At 36.1% G+C, this 26,092-nt stretch overlaps 1 protein-coding gene across 2 annotated transcripts in view; it reads right to left on the reverse strand.

Annotated features, from left to right (window-relative positions):
* The window catches only part of DISP1 (dispatched RND transporter family member 1), a 174,450-nt gene that overhangs the window by 98,887 nt on the left and 49,471 nt on the right, over positions 1-26,092 (reverse strand). Inside the window, exons 2-3 of one of the 2 annotated variants that reach the window (XM_032466642.1) lie at positions 18,423-18,492; positions 16,597-16,696 (exon numbers count right to left, since the gene is read on the reverse strand). The gene's annotated coding sequence lies outside the window, so the exon portion shown is untranslated. The remainder of the gene's footprint in view (positions 1-16,596; positions 16,697-18,422; positions 18,493-26,092) is intronic. The other variant, XM_032466641.1, reaches the window with a different exon arrangement.

Genomic DNA, 26,092 nt, shown 5'->3' on the forward strand with positions numbered 1-26,092 from the left:
AGATAGAAATTAGATCATTCCTTGTATGTTCATACAGCATTTCCTTTAAAGATTTGTCAAAATTCCAATTCTAGAGAAACAAAAAAACTCCTTTTCTCTAAGTGTTAATCATTAAAATTACAGTCCATAATTCTCCCCACCTCAAAATTTCCCTTTTATTGGTCCATTCTTATTAACTGCCATCATAATGTTTTAATTTGGTACAATAGTCTTATTTTATGTGTACATGTTGGATACATAAATGCACATAAATGCATATGAAATACTCAAAAATTTGTTCCAGCTCACTCTTTTAAAAATAAGAATATCTTTTGTGTCCCTTACAAAATCTAGAATTAAAGATCATCAAAGCAGTATTTTTCCTTTAAACCAAAACTAAAGGCATAAATGACTCATGAAAACCTTCAAGCACAACAACTGAAAATATTATGTAGCTAATTTTACAACTTTGAATTGTCCCTAATGCCAACAGTCTTTTATCAATAAATCCATTATGGAGTAGCTGTAAACATGTCTCTCACCTCAACACTGTAAAGAGAAATGCAAGGAGAAAGAAAAAATAAAAGCACTTGTGTCCACATCTTGTTCCTTTATTAAAATCCTTTAATGTGAACTGAAATGTTTCTTTATCAGCAGCTCTAAAGGATATGGACAAGTTCTGCTTTAGCAGGATATAGTAGGCCTCCCAGCTTTCTCAAACAAGTTAAAACCAATTTTCCTATACATAACATTTTTCTAGAACTCTTCTAGACACTATATTTTAGGATGACTATCCACCAAGTTACATGTGGTCTTCTCTCTCCACACTCAGGAAAGTCACACTTACTAGGTGAAAACAGTATCTTATTTTAAATGTACATTTCTTTGATTACTAAAGAAACTAAATCTTTTCTAATATAGGCTAGTGACATATATGTCCTTTTTTTGTGAACTGACTTTTTGTCTGTTAAGATTTTACTGTCTTTTTCTTACCAATCTGTATTTTTTAATAATTTATATTTCATGGATATCAATCTTGTCATTTTTGATGCAACTAGCTTGCTTTTTAGCCTTCTTCTTTTGTTCATAAGTTTTAAGTTCTAAAAAATGACTTTACGTTTAAAATACATTCTTTATACCCTATCGGCAAAAATGTAGACAAGTACATTTTACAGAAACTGAAAATTCTATAATATACAGATATTCCTTATATATTTTCAAAAATGTCTTCAGTCCCTCACGTCATCACGTGCTATCACATGAGGTTACTAAAATAAATAAATAAATAAACAGAACACAGTTCACTCATTTCATCATTACCACCTCCTTCACCAACAGTTACTCTTCGCTTTTTAACAACCATTTCTAAACATACTCAAGTGTGATAAATAGGCATCAAATGTGCTTGTTTGGGTTTAAAGCACTTCAACATATTTTACATGGCCAAGGAAATGGAAAAGTGAAAATATATCATTGAGGTCTTAAACAACTGAGCCTGGTGTCATTGCCAGAGAATAGATGGGCACTTAAGATATTAAATAATTCTGTTTTTAAAACAAATGTTACACTAACAAGTACAGTTAAGACAACTAAGTCTTCAAAAGTCCTCCTGTGAGAGTCAGCTTTAATATAGGGCAAAACTGTTAGAGCCCCTAGTTTACCAAAGGGCCGAGTCTTTAACTACTCAAATGAAGAGAAGAAAAAATAAAAAAACTAAGCTGCCAAATAAACATACATTAATTAAAATGCTGCTTCTGTTTATACCCTAAAAGCAAGTATTTGCGCTTAGCCTCTCCTTACACATGAAACTGTGCTGCTAGTATACTGAAGGGCAGCGCTCAGGTCTCCTGAAATTAATTTTTTAAGATTACAGAAGCTCCCTTAAAGATCTTTTGAGAATTAAACAGAACATTTGAAGATTTTGCTTTCAAAGTAAGTAAACTTACAAGCAACGTAACACATCATATTTCCATATGACTTTACAGTTTCCAGAAATGCTTTATGTATAAAGTGTTGTTGCTGATCATTATGATCCCTACCCCCCACAGAGGGCACCTACGCTGACAGTAGTATATGATTCTCCATAAAGCTCATCACAGAGCACATCTCCTCCCCTCAAGACCCTTCTAGAACACCCACGGTGCCTCCTTATAAAGCCAAACGTCTGTGAGCATAATCGAAGCCACGAAGCACGTTGGAACCTACCGAAGCATTAAAGCTAAGGACTTCTGGTTAGAAATTAATATTAAAAAGTACAGTCCAAAAAATGTGAACAAGTTGCCAAAAATTAATAATAATAATAAATTAAAATTAACTTACTCATAACCAAATTACATTCAAGTCAAAGCATTCAGATGCTATCTTTACTTATCACACAGGCTAAATTTAAGTTTGCTGAGACCTCACACTGGCAGAGGTGAGGGGAAATGTACCCTGTTATGCCTGTGGGAGGTAATGTAACCTGGGCTACGTTTCTGGAGGACAAACACGGTAATTGTTATTAATATTTTTAAAATACACATTTTAAAAATACCCTTTAACCTAGAAATCCCATTGCCACAGTTTACCATATGACTCACCTAAAAGTTCATCACAATAATATATACAAGGATATTTGTTGTACTATTCTTTATTTAGGGAAGGAAAAAAAGAAGAAAAAGAGAAGGAAGAGGAGAAAGAGAAAAGAAACAAATTATCTAGCAGAGCTAGTTAAATAAATTAAAGTCCACCCCTATAGCAGAATTTGATGCAGTCATTAAAACCTGTTTATCTTCATATTTCTCTATTTTTTTAAACTTTTAAGTCCTTGATTCTTTCTTTCCCTTTACTTACCAGTTTTCATAATAAGTTGATTCCTTAGCACTCTCTAAACGTGACCAATGAGGAATGTGATTTTTTTTCCCTTTTTTTAACTTATTTTGGAAGACAAGCTCTCATCCTCTCTCCTTCTCTCATCCAATTTCTGGTCACCCCTTCATTGCCGGAGGTGACATGAAAATGCCTCAGAAGCTAAGGGGAGCAGCTCCATAGCAGGGGAAGGGAGGGGAGTGATCTTTCAGAGTCAGAAGGAATACGTCAACAAACTCATTTACCAATCACCTGCCGTGTGTCACGCAGCGTGGTGCCTTGGACACAGTAAACTCTCAACAAGTATTTGTTTAATTCATTAATGTATGGAAAACACTTAAGACATTAATGTATTAAGCACTTCATTTGAAGAGGGGGTTAAGGAGTATTCATTGGTCATTTTGGTAACAGTGGTTACACCCAATGGAATCTATTTAGAATACTGTTAAATTTCTTCGTATTGGTTCACTATTTTTGGCTCTAACTCTGTGTTTGAGTAAAACAATGTAAACTTAGAATCTGTACAACAAAGGATTCTATCATATTTAAAGAAGATGACCATTAAGGTGAGCAATTATTGGCAAGCAAGGATCACTGGGTGACCAACACTCCAACTGCACAACAGTTAAAACAAACACCCACTGGTTTGTGGATGCAACTTGTGCTTCCTCACTCTTGTCTTCTTTAAAAGGCCATCAACACGAGCTCTGATTGCTCTGGGCCAGCTCAGCAGACCATTGTCTAGTACACCCTAACAATGCCCCATTGTTTAAAGTTGTTTCCAAACTGTCCTTCAAGCATTTCTTCTGTTCATCCTAATTTTAAGAAACTCTTGCTTAGTGGTCAGCGTCTTCCACATGCTTTCTCAAACCCCAAATTACCCAACGGGGGCTACAGAGCTCTGCAGATCTGGCCTTCCTACTTCTTCAGCATTACCCTGCACCTGCCCTCCCCCGGGACCCTCCACTCCATACCACTGGCCTCCTTTCCAGTCCTGATGGCTGTGCTCCCTCCTACAACAGTCCAGGCTGCTCCCTCAGGTTGGACCACTCTACCCTCCCTCCTTCACTGAAGCCTCTGCTCTTTTCCTGCAAGGCCCAGCTCTAAGGCACTTCTCCGGGAAGCCCCTCATGACTTTCCCAACTAGTTCAAATCCCCCTGTCCTAGCCAGTTTGGCTGCTATAACAAGAATACCATGGACCTGGTGGCTTAAATAACATTGACCTATCACAGATCCGGAAGCTGAAGTCTAAGATCAGGGTGTCAGCATGGCTGGGTTCTGGTAAGAGCCCCTCTTCCTGGTTCCTCACATGGCAGGCGGGGGAGGGGAAGTAAACTTTCCTGTGTCTCTTCTTGAGAGAACATTAATCCCATCACAAGGGCTCCACTCTCAAGACCTAATTCTCCCCCACAGGCCCCATCTCCAAATAGCATCTCACTGGTAATTAGGGTTTCAACACAGGTATTTGGGGGCATGGGGGAGTGGGCAAAAATACTCAGTCCATAATACTCCCTATTAGAAGCAGTACCTTGCACTTGTCCTTTAAGACACAGATCACAGGTACCACTTACATGTGTTTGGGTGGTTAATTGATCATTTATTTCCCCCAGTAGATCTATAGTTATGTAAGGGCGGGCACAATGCCTGCTGTTGTTCATATTTTGTTCCCAGTGCTTGGCATTTCTGCATCTCAAGAACTAAAAAAGCCGTTTTAGGTATGTTATTTATTCCTCACAACGAACTGGGATCAAGAAATTATTATCCTCATGTCATAGATGCAGTAACAATCTACGAGAGAGAAAGCAACTTGCCCGAGGCCACAGAGGCACCAGGAGGCAGAGAGGACAAGCCCCAGCCTCTCTGACTCCAGAGGCCAAGTTCCTTCCCTCTCTTCTTGCCCCTTTTAGAAAATCTGCTCAAATCTATCTTAATTTGCATGCACGTGAAATATTTCAAACTTAGGATAAATAAAAAGATTAATATAATGAATATCCATGCACTTGCTTCCTAGCTTTATAAAAATTCTAACATATTGACTTATGTGCCTTTTTTTTTTTAAATGAAAATATTACAAGCAGGATGGAGTCCCTGTGGAACGTCTTGGGCTACTTTTCCCTTTCTTCCCTCCAAAGAGGCAACCTCTATCATGCATTCGAGGTTTCCTTTCCATGCGTAGCTCACACTTCTACTACGCATGTATCAATAAGTAATACATGTACTATTTTGTGTGTTTTCAAACTTCATATAAATATTATCATATCATTTCTTTCTGCAACATTTTCACTCAGTGTTGGTTTAGAGATTCATGTTCATACACAGCTCTATTTCATTCTTTCTAACTGATTAACAGTATGAAGACATTACTCTTCTTTTTGGTGTTTTGATATCTTACAATTACAGAGAGTGCTGCAAAGAACTATTTTATGCATGTCTCCTGTACGCAGGAATATCTTCAGCGTATTTCATTAAGAAGTGAAATTGTTGGTAAAAAGGATTTGTGCACAGAAAACACAAAACTGCTCACCAAAGTGTTGGTACGCTACTTGCATTTTAATCTACTTAGTAAGGATTAAAGATGTATCACATTATAAACTCCAGAAGCCGAGCCTTGTTCTTTTCTTCCTCCACCATGACTGATCAGCCACACCTCTCCCCGTACAAACACAGCAAGCAATTAATGTTTATGAAATAAAATCAATATCCAAATCAGGGAAGTAAGAATAGCAGTTTAAAATTTATGAAACATTTGTTCTGTGTCAGGCACTGTTCTGGGAATTTTAAAGAAATAATACCATTTCATTTTCATGACAACCCTAAGAGGTAAATATTATTATTATCCCATTTTGTTACTTGACAGATCAAGTTTCCCTTCATTATTCTCCTTTTCAAAATCTTCCTGGCTGTTTTTCACATATTTTTTCTTCCAGGTAAACCTTAGAATCACGTACGTATCTCAAAATGCAACAGTAAGATCGAGAACTCTTTTAATTTTCATTCATGACAAAAAGCACCTAATAAATGTTTTCTGATGTTATTTCCTATCTAAAATACTCTTTGCCCCTCTACGAGGTTAAGAGAGGCTCTGGCTATTTAAAATCTCTTTAGGCTCCGAGTCTATGGGAAAAGAAAAACAAAGCCAAAATAGAGTTAAAATAATTTATAGTATATTTTATAGTTTAATGTTTTTAAGACAGAGACAAAACACATATGATAGTATATTATGACCTTAATTGGGGATAATATTAAAAATTTAAATTTAAGAATGGAAAGGTCCCAGCTCAATGACCCACTAGCCCCACCCCATCACAAACCCGGAAATTGCTCTCATTTTCTATCTTTGCCTTTCCCTCTCTACAAAATTAGTAAACTAATGCTTTCTTTGGACCTGATAATTATCTAATTTTCACTTGGAGTTATTAATAATAGCAGGTACAAGAGATGGTCAGAGTTCATGAAGGCTTAACTTTAATGTTTCATTTGAAAAGGAAACTATGCAAATTTATAATTTATAAAACTAAACTATGCAAATTTAGATGCCTGTAATAAGTAACATCTCTCAAAATGTAGAAAAGATCAAGGATAAGATACGATTCTCCAGTTTTCTTTGTAATTGTTTCATCATGTATAATTTATTTTGTTCCTTCGTAGTCTGAATCAACTAATCCGTAAAGTTATCACAAGCTTTTAGATCAGATGCCCATGGTTTCCGCATGCCTTACTAGCTCCTCAGAGAGAAAGCATTCCCTCATTAAACTGCAGTGCTTGAATCAGTTCTAGGTTACAATCTCATGGTCTTTTAAAGACATTAATTCAGAGCTACTTTACTGAAAACATAAAAGCTTGGTACAAGATCAACTCATTATGACACACAGACTTTAACCAGCAGGAAAAGGGTTAGTATTTTGTTTCCTCCATCCCAAATACACTCAAACTGTTACTGGTATTTTTCTTATAGTTTTTAAATTGACTAGTTTTTAAATTTTATGTGAAGAACAGCTTTGTTAGTGTTACAAGAACCCTATGACTAACAGATTCCTGGTAAATATTTACATTCAAAAATATTTTTCTTTTATTAGTACCTCTGATTTAAAACAAACAAACAATCTCTTAGGACCTGAGGCATCTCTAATGCTGGAAAATTACAAGGGCATTTACACTTATTCAGAGTTATTGAAGGCTCAGAACCTTAGAACTTGATGAAAATTTACAAAATGCAAAGAGTTTATTTTGTTCTCTTTTTAAATAAAAACATTAATTACACTACATATACATTTTTTTGGCAAAAGGAAGGTTCAAGCCTTGATTAAATCAGGGGCATTATGAGAATTTGTTAGCTTGGTTTCACGTGGAAATGATAGTCATCTTTCATTGGTGAATGTACTAATTTACTCAGTTCACTGCTAAATGAAATAGATTTCTAAAATAAACTAAGATGAAGAATGCTTAACATTATGTGAATCAAGAATATGAACTTTAGAAAAGTTTGATCTTAGGGAAAGCATATCTAAAAATTACCTTCAAGATGTTTCCGTATATACGTTATTACTGGAGTATTGCAGTGTATTAGAAACTACCAGAGTTTAGCCATTCAGTAGCCAGATAATCCATAATCTTCTTCTGTAGGAAATTCTCCTAACTTCACTATTATAAATTCATCTAAAAATCATAAATACGAAAAACTATAGATTGATTTTCATTTCTGTTTATTAGAGCTCTTTAATAACAAAAGTATTAGGTGCTTCTTGTAGCAAATTAAACAATATAACAATAAATGAAAAACAGTTAAGTATTCTTCCACCAAATCCGACTCCGTAAGATGATTAATGCTAACAGCTTGGTTAGTCTTCCACGTACATTCAAATAGATGTAAACATCACATACGTTTGTAGGGTATTACTTTAGTTTTGATGAGATATTACATATCCCACTGCAACATGCCTTTCTCACTATGATCACAGCTGTGCCACTGATCAGTAGACACACAGCTAACCGAGTCTTTTTAATAGCTACAAAAATACGACACACTACAGACATACCATAATTTATTCCCCTCATAATCATTCTCGCTCCTCTTGATAGATGTGAGAGATGTACAGACTCTTTCCAAATGTCTGCTCCAAACTTAACACCAAAAGATTCTCCTTTCCCTTTAGTTCTCCCTCTGCAATCAACACACCAGCTTGAGCACCAGGGAGGAGAGAGAAGTTTCCTTTTGAAATCAGTTTTACATGTAAGGTTACCCATCAGTGTTCCATCTTTTAACATATATCATTGCCTAGATAAATCTGCACCAAAAGACCCTGACTTCTTATATTATATGGTAGTTAGAAGTTTATCATTTACAATAAAGATATACTGGACAGGGAACCATAAAACTCAGGCTCTGCTTCTAGCTTTGCTGTGAACCACTGATGTGACACTGAGTTACTTAACTACATGGAGGTCCATTTCCTCCTCTAAATAATTCATTGCTTGAACTAGGTAATTTCTAGTTTCTTCACGCTAAAGTCAATGATACAATATTGTTCAATGAATGCAGACTTTATGAGAGCCCAGAAAGAGTTTACTAAAGGAACTGCTGTATAACTTCCACAAGGGATTTACTTACAAATTAACGGTACAAACAGTACTAAAAAAAAACAAAAAAAAAAAGAAAGAAAAAAAAATTAACTAAACAAGAAAGCAAAGTTTATGTATCTCTACAAGAACATTATAATTACATATTTACTGACAAATCATATGCTAATCACAACCATAATGGCCAATTCATTGAAGCAGTATGCCTAAAAATCTCGTATTATTATATATGCTTGGCTTGGATCCCACTACTACACATCTTAAAAAATAAAATTAATTTCTTTTAAAAGTGTAGTAAGTGTTGAGTGGCCATCAGGAAACTTGGGTTCTGTTTCTGCCTGAGCCATTCAGTTTCTAGATGAAGTTTTTTCATCTGTAAAATTAAAAAGTAACCCCAAAACTTTTAAGGTTCATTCATTCACTCAGCAAATCTTTACCAAGCATCTACACTATTCCAGGCAGACGCTGTGCTTTGTATTCGGGATATAGCTATGAAAAAGAAACGTGGCCACCCTGGGCTAGTCCCATTGCTAAGACGGTATCAGTCTACGGTTCTGCACCTTAGACTGTTTTCTAATTCAAACTGGTCCTTGCCTTCAACTTCCTTCAGTTAAATTTTAAGGTATAGCTTTTAAAATATTCATATATCATTTTTTTGCAAATATTCTGCAGCACTCTTAAAGTACAAAAAATATTAGTTTTCACTTCAACTGGCAAAAAAGCTTAGGAAACTGCAAGTTTATAGGAAAGGGATGGCAATGAGTAATTTAATATCTGTAATTACCTTTAGCTCATAAGTGATATTAAGATATGCCTGGGTTTTAATTTGCTTGATCTTTTGCTCACTTTAAAAACATGCACAAAGGAAGGGTATAGCTCAGTGGCAGAGTGCATGCTTAACATGCATGAAGTCCTGGGTTCAAAAGTAAATAAATAAACCTAATTACCTAACCCCAAAATTAAAAAAAAAAAAAGAGCTAAAAACATGTACAGAAGAAGGAAATACAAAACTATCTCAAGAATACCATGCACTGATCATATTTCTGAGGTTACATTCTCCTGTAAAATAAAGAAGTGAAAATAAAAGAAGCCACAGAAAAAAGATGAAGGGAGAATAAAGACAGTGAAGGAGAGAAAATGCTATTTGCTCCAGACAAAACAAACAAAAATCGGAGAAAGAGCCCTCAAGTAAAAATTCGAAGAGAAAATAAAAACATAACTTTGGCTAAAAAGTGCAGACATTTTTGGAAATATGCCAAGTATAGCAGCCTTTAATAGTTAATATTGTGTACATGTGTGGAATGAAAGTCATTAACACTAAGCTATATAAAAATTATTAACACTAGGCTGATGCTGGAGCTATTTAAAGATAACCAAAACAGGCAGCAAGGAATCTGTGACATGACAACACCACCCACCCCAAAGTACCTTTTTAAGCAACAATTTTAGGATTTTAGCTTTATATGCCTATACTTAAAAGATATAAATCCAGAGGAGTGGCCAAGATGGCTGAGTAGGAAGACACTGAGCTCACCTTCTCCACACAGGCACAACAAAAGTACGACTATTTACAGAGCAACTACTGATGAGAAAAACATGAAGACTAGCAGAAAAGATCTTCTACAACTAAAGATATAAAGAAGGAGCAACAAGATAGGCTGGAGAGATGCAAGAATGGTTCAGTATCCGCAAATCAATGGGATACACCACATTAACAAATTGAAGACTAAAAATCATATGATCATCTTAAAAGATACAGATAAAGCTTTTGACAAAATTCAACATCCATTTGTGATAAAATCAACATAATAAAGGCCATATATGATAAGCCCACAGCTAATATCATACTCAGTGGTGAAAAGCTAAAAGCATTTCCTCTAAAATCAGGAACAAGACAAGGATGCCCACTCTCACCACATTTAGTTAACATAGTATTGGAAGTCCTAGCCATGGTAATCAGACAAAAAATAAATCAATAAAAAGAATCTAAATTGGGAAAGAAGAAGTAAAATGGTCACTGTTTTCAGATAACATGATGCTAAACATAGAAAATCTTAGAAATGCCACCAAAAAACTACTAAACCTCATCAATGAATTTAGTAAAGCTGCAGGATACAAAACTAATATACAAAAATCTGTTGTGTTTCTATGCACTAACAACAAACTATCAGAAAGAGAAATTAAGAAAACAATCCCATTTACAGCTGCACCGAAAAGAATAAAATACCTACGAATCAATCTGAGGTAAAAGACCTGTACTCAGAAAACTCTTAGACACCGATGAAAGAAATTAAAGGTGACACTAACAACTGGAAAGATACACTGTGCTCAAGGATTGGAAGCATTAATATTGTCAAAATGACCATACTAACCAAGGCAGTCTACCGATACAGTGCAACCCCTATCAAAATGCCAATGGCATAGTTCACACTACTAAAACAAATAATTCTAAAATTTGAATGAACTCATAAAAGACACTGAATAGCTAAAATGATAGTGAGAAAGAAGAATAAAGCTGGAGGTACTAGGCTCCCAGATTTCAAACTATGCTGCAAAGCTACGGTACTCAAAATAGCAACGGTACTGCCACAAAAAGAGACACATAGATCAATGGAAAAGAGGGTCTAGAAATGAACCCACACTTGTATAGGCAACTAATCTATGACAAAAGAGGCAAGAATATACAATGGTGAAAAGACTTAAAAAAATAGTGTTAGTAAAACACGACAACTATGTTCAAAAGAATCAAACTGGACTACTTTCTCACACCATATACAAGAAATAAACTCAAAGTGGATTTAAGACTTAAATATAAGACATAAAACCATAAAACTTCTGGAAGAAAACACAGGCAATATGCTCTTTGACATAGGCCTTAGAAATATTTTTTTTTTTTGGATATGTCACCTCAGAAAAAGGAAACAAATAAAAAATAAGCAGTTGGGACTATATCAAACTAAAAAACTTTTGCAAAGTGAAGGAAACTATCAACAAAATGAAAAGGTCACCTACCAAATGGGAGAAGCAACATATCTGACAAGGGGTTAGTATCCAAAATACACAAAGAACTCATACAACTCACCATCCACAAAACAAACAACCTAATTTTAAAATGTGCAGAAGACCTTAATAGACATTTCTTCAAATCAGACACATAGATGGCTAACAGGTGCATGAAAAGATGCTCAATATCACTAATCCTTAGGGAAATGCAAATTAAAACCACAGTGAGATATCACCTCACATCTATTAGAATGGCTATTATAAAAAGGCAACACATAACAAGTGTTGGTGAGGATGTGGAGAAAAGGAAACCCTCATGCACTATTGGTGAGAATGTAAATTTGTGCAGCCTCTATGAAAAACAGTATGGAGATTGCTCAAAGATTAAAAACAGAACTACCATACAATCCAGCAATTCCACTCCTGGGTACTTACCTGAAGAACATGAAAACACTCATTTGATAAGATATACGCATCGCTATGTTCGTGGAAGCAGTATTTACAATAGCCAAGATAAGGAAGCAACCTAAGTGCCTACTGACAGATGATGGATAAAGAAGTGGTATATATATACACAGTAGAATATTACTCAGCCATAAAAAATGAAATCTTGCCTTTTGCAACAACATAGTTGGACCTAGAGTGCATTATGCTAAGTGAAATAAGTCCAAGAAAGATAAATACTGTATGATTTCACTTACATGTGGAATCTAAAAAACAAAATAAGTGAACAAAGTAACTAAACAGAAACAGTCATAGATACAGAGAACAAACAGGTGTTTGCCAGAGAAGAGAGGTATGGGGTGAGAGAAATAGGTGAGGGAGATTAAGAGATACAAACTTCCAGTTACAAAATAAGTGGGTCATGGGTATGAAATGTACAGTGTAAAGAATATAAGTCAATAATCACGTAATATCTTTGTATGGTGACAAATGATAATTAGACTTGTGATGATCATTCTGTAATGTACAGAAATATCGAGTCACTATATTGTGCATCAAAAATTTAGAGGGTTGTAGGTCAATTATACCTCCAAAACAAAGAAACTCATAGAAAAAAAAGATCAGATTTTGGTTACCAGTGGTAAGGAGGAAGGTTGGAGGAGGGAGAAGTGTACGACAGTGGTCAAAAGGTACAAACTTCCAGTTATAAAATAAAAAAGTAGTAGGGATGTTAAGTACAACCTGATTAATATAATTAGCAATGCTGTATGTTATATATGAAAATTAAGAGAGTAAATCCTAAGGGCTCTCACCACAAGGAAAAAAAAATTTTCATATGAGATAATGCATGTCTACTAAACTTATTTTTGTAATCATTTCATGATGCATGTAAGTCAAAGCATTATGCTGTACACCTTAAACTTACACAGTGCTGTATGTCAATTATATCCCAATAAAACTGGATGGGAAAATAAAAGGAAACCTTTAGACTGAAATAAAAACATGATTATGAGAAAAAAAAAAAAAGAAGAGATGAATCCATAGAACCTTTAAAACTTTGCCCTCAAAAATTTAATCTTGGGAAAGAAGACTGTTTATGTAAACTGCTATAAAGTTTTTTTTTATGAAAGGCTTTCCAGACTGAAGTGCTTTAAATGTCTTGATTTTTCTATTCACTTTAAAAGAAGCAGACTCCGGCAATTCCCCCTTACATGCGTGGGGGACAAAGTTTTAAATAAATGTTTCCATAAGGGGTTAAAGAAGCTATGCTGGAGAAAAACATCTTTAAAACAAAAATAATCCTCAGCCAATCTTGTGGAAAAGTCATCCTGAATATAAAACTAAACCCCTTGTTTCTTTCCCACTTTTGTGGCAGAATGACATGAGGAATTATACACTGCGAATTATATACTAGAAGTTACAATGCACATGCTATCTTTAACGTACTTTAGTTAAATAGAAAAAGCAAAAATAGAAGAGAGTAGTTTTAAGCAAGTTTCTAGGGATAAACTTAGAGTTTATGAGCAAGGAGTTGTTAGTTTTAATTACATCAGAGAGAAAAATAGACCACATTTCCTGAGGTTTAAGGAGAAAAAAAAAAATCCACTTCAAGAGGTAACATCATTCATAGCTGTCCTAAAATTTTAATCTAAAACCTTTGAGGGCATAGGTAAATGAAACCCTACTGTTTTTCCCCCAGATTACTCACAGAGTTAATAATATAATTTGGCAATGAGTCTTAAGGTTATCAGAAATTTTCAGTCACTGGCTCATAAGTTATCTTCAAGCATTCTTGTTTATAGCAGCTTAATGACAAGCAGCAGTGAGATGGACATTCTTTTTGCCTGACGGCACGGGGTATAGGAAGAGAATTCAGATGAAGAACATATTTCACATCGCCAGAGCTGACAAATGTAAAATATATGCCAGACAAACTCTGCAAGCTACAGTTTTTGTAATTAGAAATGCTGAAACCTTCTCAATGGTGCTGCCCACATTCGAGGGTTTTTCTTTTTTTTAAATAAAAAAGAAAGGAACTATTTTTCCTATACAGAAATTTTATTTTTCTTTATGACTTCTTACTAGAAAAAGGATTGACTGCTCAGATTCATTGAATAATTTATCTGGATTCATGCTGTAAATGGTAGAAAATAAGGGTACTCTTATGGAGTCATATCTCATCTAGTTTGAAAGTGAAAAATGAAGATACTGGAGAGAAGAGAACTGTTTGTTCAAGAAAGTTTTAATCATCTGCCTCATGCCAAGCGTTGATCACAGCCATGAGGATGTACAAAGATGACATAATAACTATTTCATTTACTCATTCATTTACTCAGATACTTAAAACGTGTATTTATCATTTAATGACAAGGCTTGGATAAGACACTGGGAATACAAAACAATATCACAGAGCTAAGTTTCTCATTGTTGGAGGTGGGAGTTATGAACATGGAGAGGGACTAGAATGAATCCTGGGGTGCTGGATTTCAATGGAGTAATTAATATGAACTCTTAGATACAGAACTTTAATTTAGACATAGTATACATACACATATTCCCTAGCTCAGTCTGAGAGATCTGAGACTTGAGATGGTCTAGAACCAATGACACGTTAGTAGCAATGAGCACACCAATAACCCACATCTTGGCTTTAAAATACCATTCTCCAGTAAAAGGCACCAGGGCACCTAAGAAAAAGAGTGAGTCCAGAACTGGGGCAAGGAAAGCACACAGAGCACCTAGAACATCTTGTTGTACCAGAAAGTGAGAAATTCCCAAAGAATGATAAAGACATATCAAAAGGACAGAGGAGCAGTTTGTAGGAGCTCTCACTGGCCAAATCTGGACTAATTCCAGCATCAAAATAATTAATGACAGTAATGCAATATAACTCCTTGAATAAAGTAAGAGTCTATGAGTTTGAAATAACATAAATTAAAAATAAAGAAGAAAAGGAAGTTCTTCCTTAGAGTTGAATGCCAAGTAATAAATGTGGAAGAATGGAATGATGGGTGCTACATCTATTGAGTCAAAGTTTGAGGAAGGACAAGATATTTACAGTTTCAAAAGACCTTCCTACAAATTACATATCAATTACAAAGGAAGAACAGTAATTTTACAGTGGAGGAATCTGATGGATAGAATTTAGCCGAGTGACAAATCAGTAATATTTGTAGAAACTGATGTCATGGGCTGCCTGATAAGATGTCCTGAGAAGGGCACAACCTCCCTTCTATGGTTTTTCCACCAAAACTGCCCTCAGTTTGGACACATTAGACAAACCCAAACTGAGATTCTGCAACATAATTGAGCTCTACTCTTTAAAATAGGTTAAGGTCAAGAAAGGAAAACAAAGGCTATGTAACTGTTTCAGATTAACGAAAGCTAATGAGACATGGAAATTACAACTGATGTTTGAACAACACAGGGGCTAATATGCATATAACTAACAGCTGGCCCTCCCTGCCTGTGGTCCCTCGGCATCAGTCATAGACAGAGCAGTACTGTAGCACTGACTACTGAAAAATACCCATGCGGAAGTGGACACATGTAGTTCAAGCCCATGTTATCCAAGGGTCAAGTGTAAATGGAATGTTTGATCCTGGAATAAATACCAGACTGAGGGAAAAAAGGCTATAAAAGATACCACTGAGGCAAGTTTGGAAAAGCTGAATATGGACTACAAATCAGAAAACAGTATTATATCGAGGCTATATAATCAAAATGTCCTGGTTTTGATAACTGTACTGTATTTTATATAAGCGAATGTTCTTAGGAACTGTACACTGAAGAATTCAGGGGTAAAGGGGCACCATGTTGGCAACTTTTTCTCAGATGGTTCAGAAAAACATTATACATATATAAGCACGTTTTAAGTTAGAAAATCATCAGTAAATCTGGGTAAGCAGCATATAGGGTTTCCTCATACTAATTTTATAACTCTTCTTTAAGTTTAAATTGATATCCAAATAAAAAGTTATAAACAAACAAAACATTATAGCTAATTCACTCATCAATGTAGTCATTCAGTCAACAGTTAAGACTGTACTATATGTCAGACAGTGGACAAAGGTAAGTGGAAAACAAGATCCCTACTCTGGAGTACATCCCAGTCTTACAAGGGTTTCTAAGCCTTTCAGAAAAGCACGTTGCAGAATTATCTTCTTACCGCTCTCTTTTAATGCAGCCAAAACACCTTATGAGGAAAATGTTTTGTGAAGGACTAGAACATCTTCCCCATTATACTAGAAGTTAGATAATACACATTCCTAAAAATAAGTAAAACAGAAGTTTTGCTTTAAAAAATATTTGAGTTGTAATGGGATCTACATTGCAATACATTACTAGGGAATTTGGATTAGGGAGGGTATAACTTGCTTTATTGATGCCAAATATTTTTAAATGACCAATTAATCACTCATTGTGATTTGAAAGAACAATAATACAATGATCAGGAACAACAAATGATGAGAAGATGAAAATATATTTGTGAAGTGGATGGCTTTTAGGTGTTAACTGAAAACAAAAAGTGATAATACTTAAGAAAGACATGGGTTCAGACACAGAATAAGAGGACAGAACTGAAGAAATACGCTCGAGTCATTAACACTTGTTGAATGCTTTACAAATAGGAAAAATTCTTACTTCACAGCCAGACTGGGTTTTTGAAAGACTGAGCAAATGGTAGTAACATCAATCAAAAATAAGGTAGAAATGGCAATAGTGAACATTGACTGGGCACTTACTGTGTGCTGAGTACTTCACCTGCTTTATTCCACTCAGTCCTCATCACAACCCCCATTAGGTAGGAGCAATGACCCCATTGCACAGATGAGGAGACTGGGTCTGGGAAGAGAAGTGGAACAACATGGTTAGTAAGTGACAGGGATGGGATTCAAATCCAGGTTTTTCTAACTCAAAAGCCATGCTTTTAAACACTACATAATCTGCTTTCCAATGAGATAAGAGGATGACTTCAGTCAAAATATCTGAAGATCTACTATATGCACATAACTGTGATAGACACTGAATAGAAGACAGCGAACAAAAGCAACAACATAGTCCCTGATTTCACAGAATTCAGAGTCTACAATATGTAACTGACTGGAACAACAGTGAAACATTAGTAGCCTTCTTGACAGTGAAATATGTTACCAGTCCTTAGAAGTTACAATAACATAACCATCAATGACTTAAAAGTCTTGGGGGAAAGTATCCTCAGAATTAAAATGTAAAGTCACCGCAAAATAGAGGCGAGAACTTGGAGGCAGAATATTCCTGGCCACTTGGCTATGATTTGACTGCCTGTATTAACATGTCTAAAGAAATACATTAATTCAGAAGAGAGGTGCATCGACACTGGAAGCAGAGGGGAAAAAAGAGAAGGGCTGTCCAGAGAGAAGGTTCTTTCACCCCCGGACAGTCACAGTCTGGAGATGAGCATTGCCTCAGTGTGCAGCAAGATGTAGCCCAGTGCCATTAAATATCTTTAATTTTTATTTTTTATCTAAACAATCTATTTACATAGTTTAAAAAGTAGTTCTACAAGACATACAATGGGGGGAAAGTGGCCCCTACCTCTCCTTTCTCCAGCTATCACTTTCTATTTTTTCCACTAGTACTTCTAGAAAACATGCTCATAATTGCTTTTTACAATTTTACATTTTAAGCATTACATGTTGACTTCCTACTATAGGTGATGTGGATTTAGCCATCTACAGCATTCCCTCCCTACTTACTCAATATAATTACATCACAATTGTTGGTTAAATCAATATTGGGTGTTTTACACTATTATTATGACAACTGAACCACTTAAAGAATAATGATCAGATTTCCTTTCCTGGAAAAAAAAATGTTTCCTTCTAATTAGCCGCCTATTTTTTTTTTTAATTTGCTCAGTTTTCTATACATCTTCTCAATATGAGGATAATTTCAGTCAAAACATCTGAAGACCTATTATGTGTACATGCTGTGATAATGAACAAGACCTCACAGAGTTTAGTCTAGAATTTATCACTGACTGAAGCAACATTAATTTACCCCAAACTCTTCATGGAATTCCTCCTACTAGTCAAATAATAGACACACTGGCTTTCCTTTAATTATATCTTCTTTTATCTTCCATCACCATTTTATTTTCTGTCTCGTTGTCTTTTTAATCTAGTGTTTTTAGAAGATGGTCTCAATTTTATCTCCCAAACCTTCTACTGAAATAATAATCTTTTAAATACCCAAAAGCCTTTATTTATTCTTTAAATGATACTTTCTAGAGCATCTTGTTATTTTATAGATACAGTATCTTCTCTTACCTCTGAGGATTTTAATTAAAGTTTTTTGAAATGTCTTTTGCTCCTACATTGTTTCTGTTCCTTTCACATTCTTTTTTTTAAATTTTCCTGTTTGTTTTGGTTTCTTTCGTGTCAGAGGCTTTCCTCTAACATGTCTGTTAAAGTAAACAGTGAAACAACAAAAAGATGAATAAAAGCTATATATGGACGGTAGAACTTACTGACTGATAGATTCAACCATCACAAATCACCTTTTTCACTGGGGACTGCAGTGTGCCTACCTGTAGCTCTTCTTTCTTTAGCTCCCTTTCCCTGGAGATCTCCTCCATGCTCCTGAGTGTGTTTGCTGGGCTAGAGGGAGAGAGGTGGTAGTAAGCCTGGCGGCCTTCTGGGTGCTACCCGGAAGCGGGTAGAGAGTATTACAACCCAGTATGCAGACTCTGATGTATGATCCTGTTAAAACCTATGTCAGACCCTGTTACCTCCCCTGATTCTGAGCACCTCAAATCCTTACAACAGCCAACAAGGCCCCACGTGATCTCCACCACCCACCCCATGCTCCTCATCTCTCACTCCCTTCAACAGCCAACCTCCTTGTTGCTTCAGGCCTGCCTCCACAGCAGGGTCTCTGCACTAGAAGTTCCTTTGCCTGCGACACTCCCCTGTGACCCCCACAGCTCGTTCCTGTTCCCTGTCTTCCAAGTTATTGCTCAAATGACTCCTGCTATGCCACTTCGTTTTAAACTACAACCCCTCCCATCCTGCCCTCCCTTTCCCTCCTGTTTTCTTTTTCCGTAAGTATTGATCAGCTTCTAACATACCATACAAATCACTATTGTGTCTCCTGCTTATTGTTTGTCTCCTCCCACAAAAATAAGAGTTTGTTTTGTCTGTTTTTGATCACCAGTATATCCCCAGTACCTACAACAATGCCAAGCACATAACAGGTATATGCCCCTGCCCTCAACTATGCCCTGGTCTTCTGTTAGAGCGGGGAAAGGGCAGCATGCAGTACAGGCAGGAGCCCAGGAATCCTACTCTTCCGCATATAATTTTCGAACAATCCTGTCTTCAACTCCACCAGCATGCTGGCCTTCAGAAATATCTGGTATCCTCCATTTCTGTGGTTTTCCAGGGCTCTGCTCTTCAAATACATTGCTTCTTATTTGCTTCCACCCTTCAAATGTTTAGGACTCTATGTTCTCTGCTCTCCTGAATCAGTTAGTATCAGTCCATCTACTTTCCAGCTTCCAAAATTCTGTTCAACTTTCTTCTACTGTTGTCACCTCTCCATTCTATTACAATCATTTCACTGGGAGCAGAAAATGCCACATGTGGTCAATCTACCATATTTACCCTTACGGCTAAATATTTGAATCCGATAACCAACTCCCTTTCTTTACATTCCCTGCTCCCCAAGGAATCGCCCTATGATGATGACTTCTCCCACAGGTAAACTCCAGTACTAGCTAGAAAAATCATCCTATTTATTCCCTTTAGCAGGTAGTAACTCCACACACATTGGTCTATGACCTTGGTAAAGTCTCCCCAGGAGAGATATCTACTCTTAGGATGCTGCACACCACCAGACCAAAGCCACACTAAGATAATACAACCTTAGAAGCCTCTCGGGAGATAGCCAGCAACCCTTTAGTTTTTCATTCATTTATCTATTATGCTGAATATTTTCATATTTTAAATTTCAACAGACTAGAGCTGGATTAGCAAAAATGGGGAGGCCACCCAACAACTAGAAGATAAATATAAACAGATAAGCAGGTATATGGGTGGTGGGTAGACAGATTGCACAGAGATAATTTATAATAAATATATAACCTACCATTTGCTGAGTACCAAATATGCCCTAGGCTTTATGTAAGTACCTTATAGCTACCATATTATTATCCTCACACTAACTCTGTCATCTATTAGGCCATTTTATGAATGAAAAAATTCAGAGATCTTCTATCACTGGCCTAAGGTCACAGAGCCAGCTGAGATAAAGCCAGAACTGTTCGATTCCAAATTCTATGATCTTCATTTTGTACATACAGTTTTCAAGTATCAAGTAAGACAGGTCAAAATGCAAAATAATTCTGACTTTAACAATACGATCATTGGTGATAACATTTTGAATGTTTCTGAAAAATTCTACTAATTTTACAACAAGAATTCAAAGAAGCATAAAAACATAACTGTCCATCCAATTCAACATTCTGTCCCAAATGGAAAGCGGCATCAGCGATAACTTGCGGTAGGAAACAGCTGCCTTTTGCGACACTGACTTCAAACACTTGGGGCAAATCCCTAATACGTCCTTATTTTTCCTTAATGCCCTACTCTAAGCCGGTCCTCCATTGTATCATGTCTATCATCAAAGTCGTATCTACGATAGCCCTAAAACAAAGCCTAGCTGTTTCAGTGTAGAAAAGGCCCACGATCTCCAGTTGCCGGACTTTCAGGCACATTATCACTGGCTTCTCATGGGAAAAAAGGCACACACTGCCTTTAAGTTCAGAAAAAGAAAATTGAAAACAGTAAACCGCCATACCTGGATTAGTAATGAATGACAGCAACATCGCCTGGAACTATTAGTTTCATCTGGGCCGGAAGGAATCTCAGTGGAGGAATTTTTGGCTGCAGCTCTGCTATTTGCTGAGAATTTTGAAAATTAAACACTGATCCACTAAAAGTGGAATGTGCCTACGCAGATCACAGTAACGTGGAGGCAGTTGCAGCCAAAGGCTTATTTGAGTTCTAATAAAGGACTACATGTCAGAATAGTTTTCAGTTTTTCCAATTGAACTCAGTAAAAAATAAATGACAGTGATGGGGTTCAAAATATTCACACCCTGGAGCTGCCAAGCTAAATCATTTAATATCTTTTTGAACAGAAAAGCCTTTTCCCCCAGGACATATTTTTCAAAATATTAAATGTTCTGTTAGTTTAGCTTTCCCCTTGCAAGCAGCTGCATTCTTTTTTGAAACTGGAGAATGATGGTCTTGCCACTCCTATAATTGAAGAAAAATTCCAGGCACATTAGATAGGAAGCCCTCAAACTTTTATAGCTTATAAATTATGGTACTCTTAATATTATGCAAAATTTGAGTAAGTCAAAATCTCTTCAAAAGGTAGGGAGAAAAACATGTTTTGAAATAAAAAGGAGGAAGCATTTAACGTTGCAAAGTTAAGCTAGTCATCTCTCTAAATTTTGTTTCATTAAACCTGGAAAGCATTTATCAACCAAATAATATGAACTGAGAAAATCAGAAAGCCGTGCATAATGAGGGCTGCTTTCTTGACTTAAGAAGTATGGTGACATGGACCTATCTACTGGGACATAATAACGACTTCCATGTGCTAGTCCTGTGAAGGTTAAAACTCATTATTGGCTAAAATATGTTGCCTGCTAAATAGTTCAGTGTGCTGGCTACTTCCATATATACTCTTCTTAATGAAGATAATATATTTTCCCATTTAATTAGAAGATTCAAGACTATAGCTTTTAGGGCTTTCAAATATCAATTAACTGTTTACATCTATCATTTCGAACTGGTCTCACATAGCTCCCACAGTGTGGAAATTCAAATGTTGTGTTTCTTTTCCTTACTTTCCTTTCTACAAAAGGGCTGTGTGAGGAGAGGGGCACAGGAGGAGTGGCAGAAGGAGAAAAGAAGAGGGGAGCCCAGGTGAAAGGTCTTGACGAGGTGCCTCTTCATACCAAGAGCTGGTATATAAATGCTCTAACTCAGGAAGGTTCTATGACAAGGAATTCGTGTACTGTTTTCCAGTTCTTTGTTTTGCTTTGTATCTAGTTCCCTAGTTAAGGGGAATAGTGGGGGGGACAGGCAGAAACCTCTCCCTTCTTGACAAACCTACTCCCACTGAGAGCCCTGAGGGTTCCCTGAAGGGTCCCTAAGCTCCCAAGACAAGTCTGCAGATGATTTAGACTGAACTGCCTCAGTTCCCCAGAAAACAGAATGTTAGTGCTCTAGGGAAGCCATTCTCCCATTCCCCCAGATCTTGATCATCTCAAGAAGCTGGGTACCACCATCATACCCTTAACACTCAGGTTTCAAAGCACAGTCTTCTGGGTAGGCATACAATTAGCCATTTACAATGGGGAAAGAAAAACTGAATCAGACTCTTTAGGCTCCGCAACAGGGTCCTCCTCTAATCACCTAAAAGGAAGGCACTAAAGCACATCACTCTATCACCTGAAAAATGAAAGGGTCTGATTTATTTTGGTAATAGTCATATTATTCCTTAGAGCCCAGAGTTCAGAGCTTTCTCCAAAACAGGAACTCTGGGACATCAGCTTCTATGATTCAGCCTTGTTAAAGGATCTACAAGTCAAGAAACTCAGTTATGAAAAATAATAAAGCTCTTCCAGTTTCACTCCCCTGTACAGGCGGCGGCCAACATCTCTTGCATATATGGCTACGTGTTTTCACTTCCAGAGCAAATTTTATGTTTCAAGGCACAAACATTTTTTGGATGACTAGAGTGCCTTCTTTTTGAAACAGCCAAAAAATCACAGCCGGCCATCAACTTTATTATTAAAACACAGAAAACAGATTCATCAAGAGTAAGTGAGGGAAAAAAAAAAAGAGTAAGTGAGGGCTCTCTTTTTTCTATCAAATTACTAATGGTAGATGGCATTCTAAAGCAAAATTCAGACCCTATTCATTTCTTCACTGCACTTTTCACTATTTGTATACAAACACATATAGTATATGTATACATATATTCATATACATATACATATATATATAAATGTGTATTTGTTTTCCTCAAGGGCAAGGATCTGAAGCTCCATGTTAGTATTATGCACCCAGAGCCCAGCGTGTGCTAGGCACTCAGCTCATATCTGTTACATATGTATATGGTGCTGTGTTAACTAAGCTCCACACAATTATGGCACCTAGTTAGTTAAGCCAAATCACCAGTATTTTTTTTTAAGGGGGTGGGGGAGGGGAGTTGTGTTTGTTAATTTGGTTTGATTTTTCCCCAGTAGAATCAAGACTCTTGAAGACAGGCATTTTCTTTTTGAGGTCAGAATTACCAGTGCAGAGATGAAAGAAACGCTATTTTCAAAGGAATATTTTTCTTCTCTAGACTTTCCCACGTGCTAAGATGTATGAAGAATGTGATACTTGGGTATCTCTTTTTCCTAGAGGAGTTCTAAATTTTTCAGGCTGTCATGATGATTCATGTGTATGACGATTTAAGTTAAGAAAACAACTCTGGCTCTTTGGCCAAATAGAAAAAAACATACTAAAAATCTACATTACTGTTTTATTATAGTCGACATGCCTTTCTTCAAAGGCTTAAAAGAAACCCCAAATGCTGTCAGTTTTGAATTTTTTTCCTTATGAATTTATAACTGATTCCAAATATACTGTTTTTTCACTAGACAATTAGCACCTAAAATACTGAATGCTTTGTTTCCAAGTTGGCTTGTGTGCATCATATAGAAATGGAAAAAAATAAAATTAACTTCAAAAATATCTCCTTTGTTTTACGTTAAGCTGGCCATTTGTTATGAATATTTGAAATAGGGAAAATAAATTTTACAGAATACATAATGTTGTATCTCTAAGACGACTAACATTTTGAAAAATAAAGCTGTTTGCATGCAAACATGAAACCACAGTGTAGTAATGCAACAATTAATAAATTACCTGAGAATTAAGTTCCTTTGTAAAAAATTCTAATGGTACAAATCTCATGTACTCTCTAAGTGTAGAGAGCAGAGTGATGAGCACCTTTCCATACGTAAAAAAGGTCCCCAGATACCAGCGAGGCAAATGGCACAGAAGCCCAGCAAGTCATCTGGGAGGGAGCAGTTACATCCTATGGAGCAAAGGTTCTCAACCTTGGAGAATTCGTGAAATCCTCTGAAACCCTGGTAAAGAACTATGGACCCTCTCCCTTAAAAAATGCTTCTTCGTAAGATTTTGTATACAGTTTCAGGGGTTTTTAGACCCTCTGAAGGGCGTTCAGTGATCTCAGGTTAAGAGCCCCCGAGGCAGAGATACAGGCAGGCCTAGGAAAGGAAGAAAGTGTCGCCACTGGGTCTGTCAGACAAAAATAAAAGGAATTGGGAAATATAAAAAAAAATTTTTTTTTAATTAATGTATTTATTTTTTAGTCGGGGTACTGGGGACTGAACCCAGGACCCTGTGCATGCTAAGCATGTGCTCTACCACTGAGCTATACCCATCCCCTTGGAAATTTTTAAAGATAATAAAAACTTGGGGTAAGTGGGAGAAAAGAGAGTTAAAAGAAAGAATGAACAACAAGGAAGTTAGTGAAATAAAAACAGAAGTGGGAAAATTAGAAAACAAAAGAGAAAGAGGAAAAAATAAGAGTGAGCAGAAGAGAGAGGAAAGATGGAGCAAAAATGCATGAGGGGAGAACGTCTGCTTACACTGAACTTTACTGCCAACGTCCACCAAGCGTTGCTCGAGTGCTAATAGCACACTAAGCATTTTTCATGTATTTACTCACTTAAATCTCACAACCACCTTAGAAGATCTACCGTATATGTTACACAGCTCAAGAAACTGAGGTACAGAAATGTTAAGTATACCGTTCAACGGACCAGTGCAGAGCTGGGATTTAAACAGACCTGTTGTTGGATCTCAAAGCCAACTCTATGTTTTTATAGCCATGCTCACTATACAGCCTGTCTTTCGGACACTTGAAAGGCATCCCTAGACCTCTTATACTTGTATTCCTCTTGAGGACAATTTTCTAATCATGAAAATGGCACTAGAATACATTCTCTCTCTTAGTAGACACTATACCAACATCTAAATTGCACTCTCATCAAGATCTGAAACTGTTATGATTTTCTTTTTTATCCTAGCTTTATTGAGATATAATTGACTTCTAACATTCTATACCATGATTTTCATTTCAACTGAAATGGTACTTTTATTTAGGTTTTTAATTTTTGGAAATTCCATAATTCCACTTGTCAAAATACTTCAAATGCATTAAGATGTTATTAAAAATGTAAAAAAAAAAAAATGGCCTGTTAACAGTCCGCTAACATTTACTCTGCACACTCACTAAGGTGGTTTGGGTTCCAAAGCTTCCTGTCATGGTACATGTTTGTCAGACTGGTTGCCAGCTGTTTCACTTTAGTTATTTTTAACAATACTGTTTTGTTAAAGCTGCCTTCCCAGATCATGGATATTTTTTTAGTTACATTGATCTTGAAAGGTTTATGTTATACAGATTTGGTCTATTGCATCTCAGTATGGTTTTGATTTAGAGGGCCTTTTTTGTATGAATACTAGGTTTACAAGTAACTTCATTCTTCTCAGAGTTTCAGTAATTGGTATTTTTCACATGGTTACTAAGCAAAAAACAGAACGTATGCTTCAAAGCTGTGGTACCCCTAGAAATGTGTTTCTCTTTTATAAGTGAATGGTTAAAATCATCTTGTCACAGGTGTGGAACATATATAGAACAGATGCTTGGATTTTAAAATGTATTGATTTGATCTTATAAAAATACAAATGATTTACATGATTTTAGTCACAGAACTAAAGGAAGCATTCAGAGAAAATAATATTAGAATGAGGTACTGAAATCAGCAACATTTTGTTAATAATGTAATATAGTATATGCATTCACTATTCAAGATTAAACATGGAATACAGAATTTTCAATGACTTTATAATTTGGAACACCTATAATCCTGAATAACTGAGTGTCATTTAATCTTGGTTGCATTTTTAATATAAATTATCTGTACATAAAGAATATGAGCTCTTGCCATTTCTATAAGCATGGTATGAAAAATTAGGAGCTCTAAATTCTTATATAAGAAAAGAGATGTCAGTAGTTCTTACTATGCTTTTTCCCTTTTTATTGCAATTTACTCTCCTACTATTTTAAAAATTGATTCCTTTTACACTGAGACAATAATAATGG

This window comes from Camelus ferus, chromosome 23 (genome assembly GCF_009834535.1).
Source record: "Camelus ferus isolate YT-003-E chromosome 23, BCGSAC_Cfer_1.0, whole genome shotgun sequence".
In the NCBI taxonomy this organism is placed as follows: Eukaryota; Metazoa; Chordata; class Mammalia; order Artiodactyla; family Camelidae; genus Camelus; species Camelus ferus.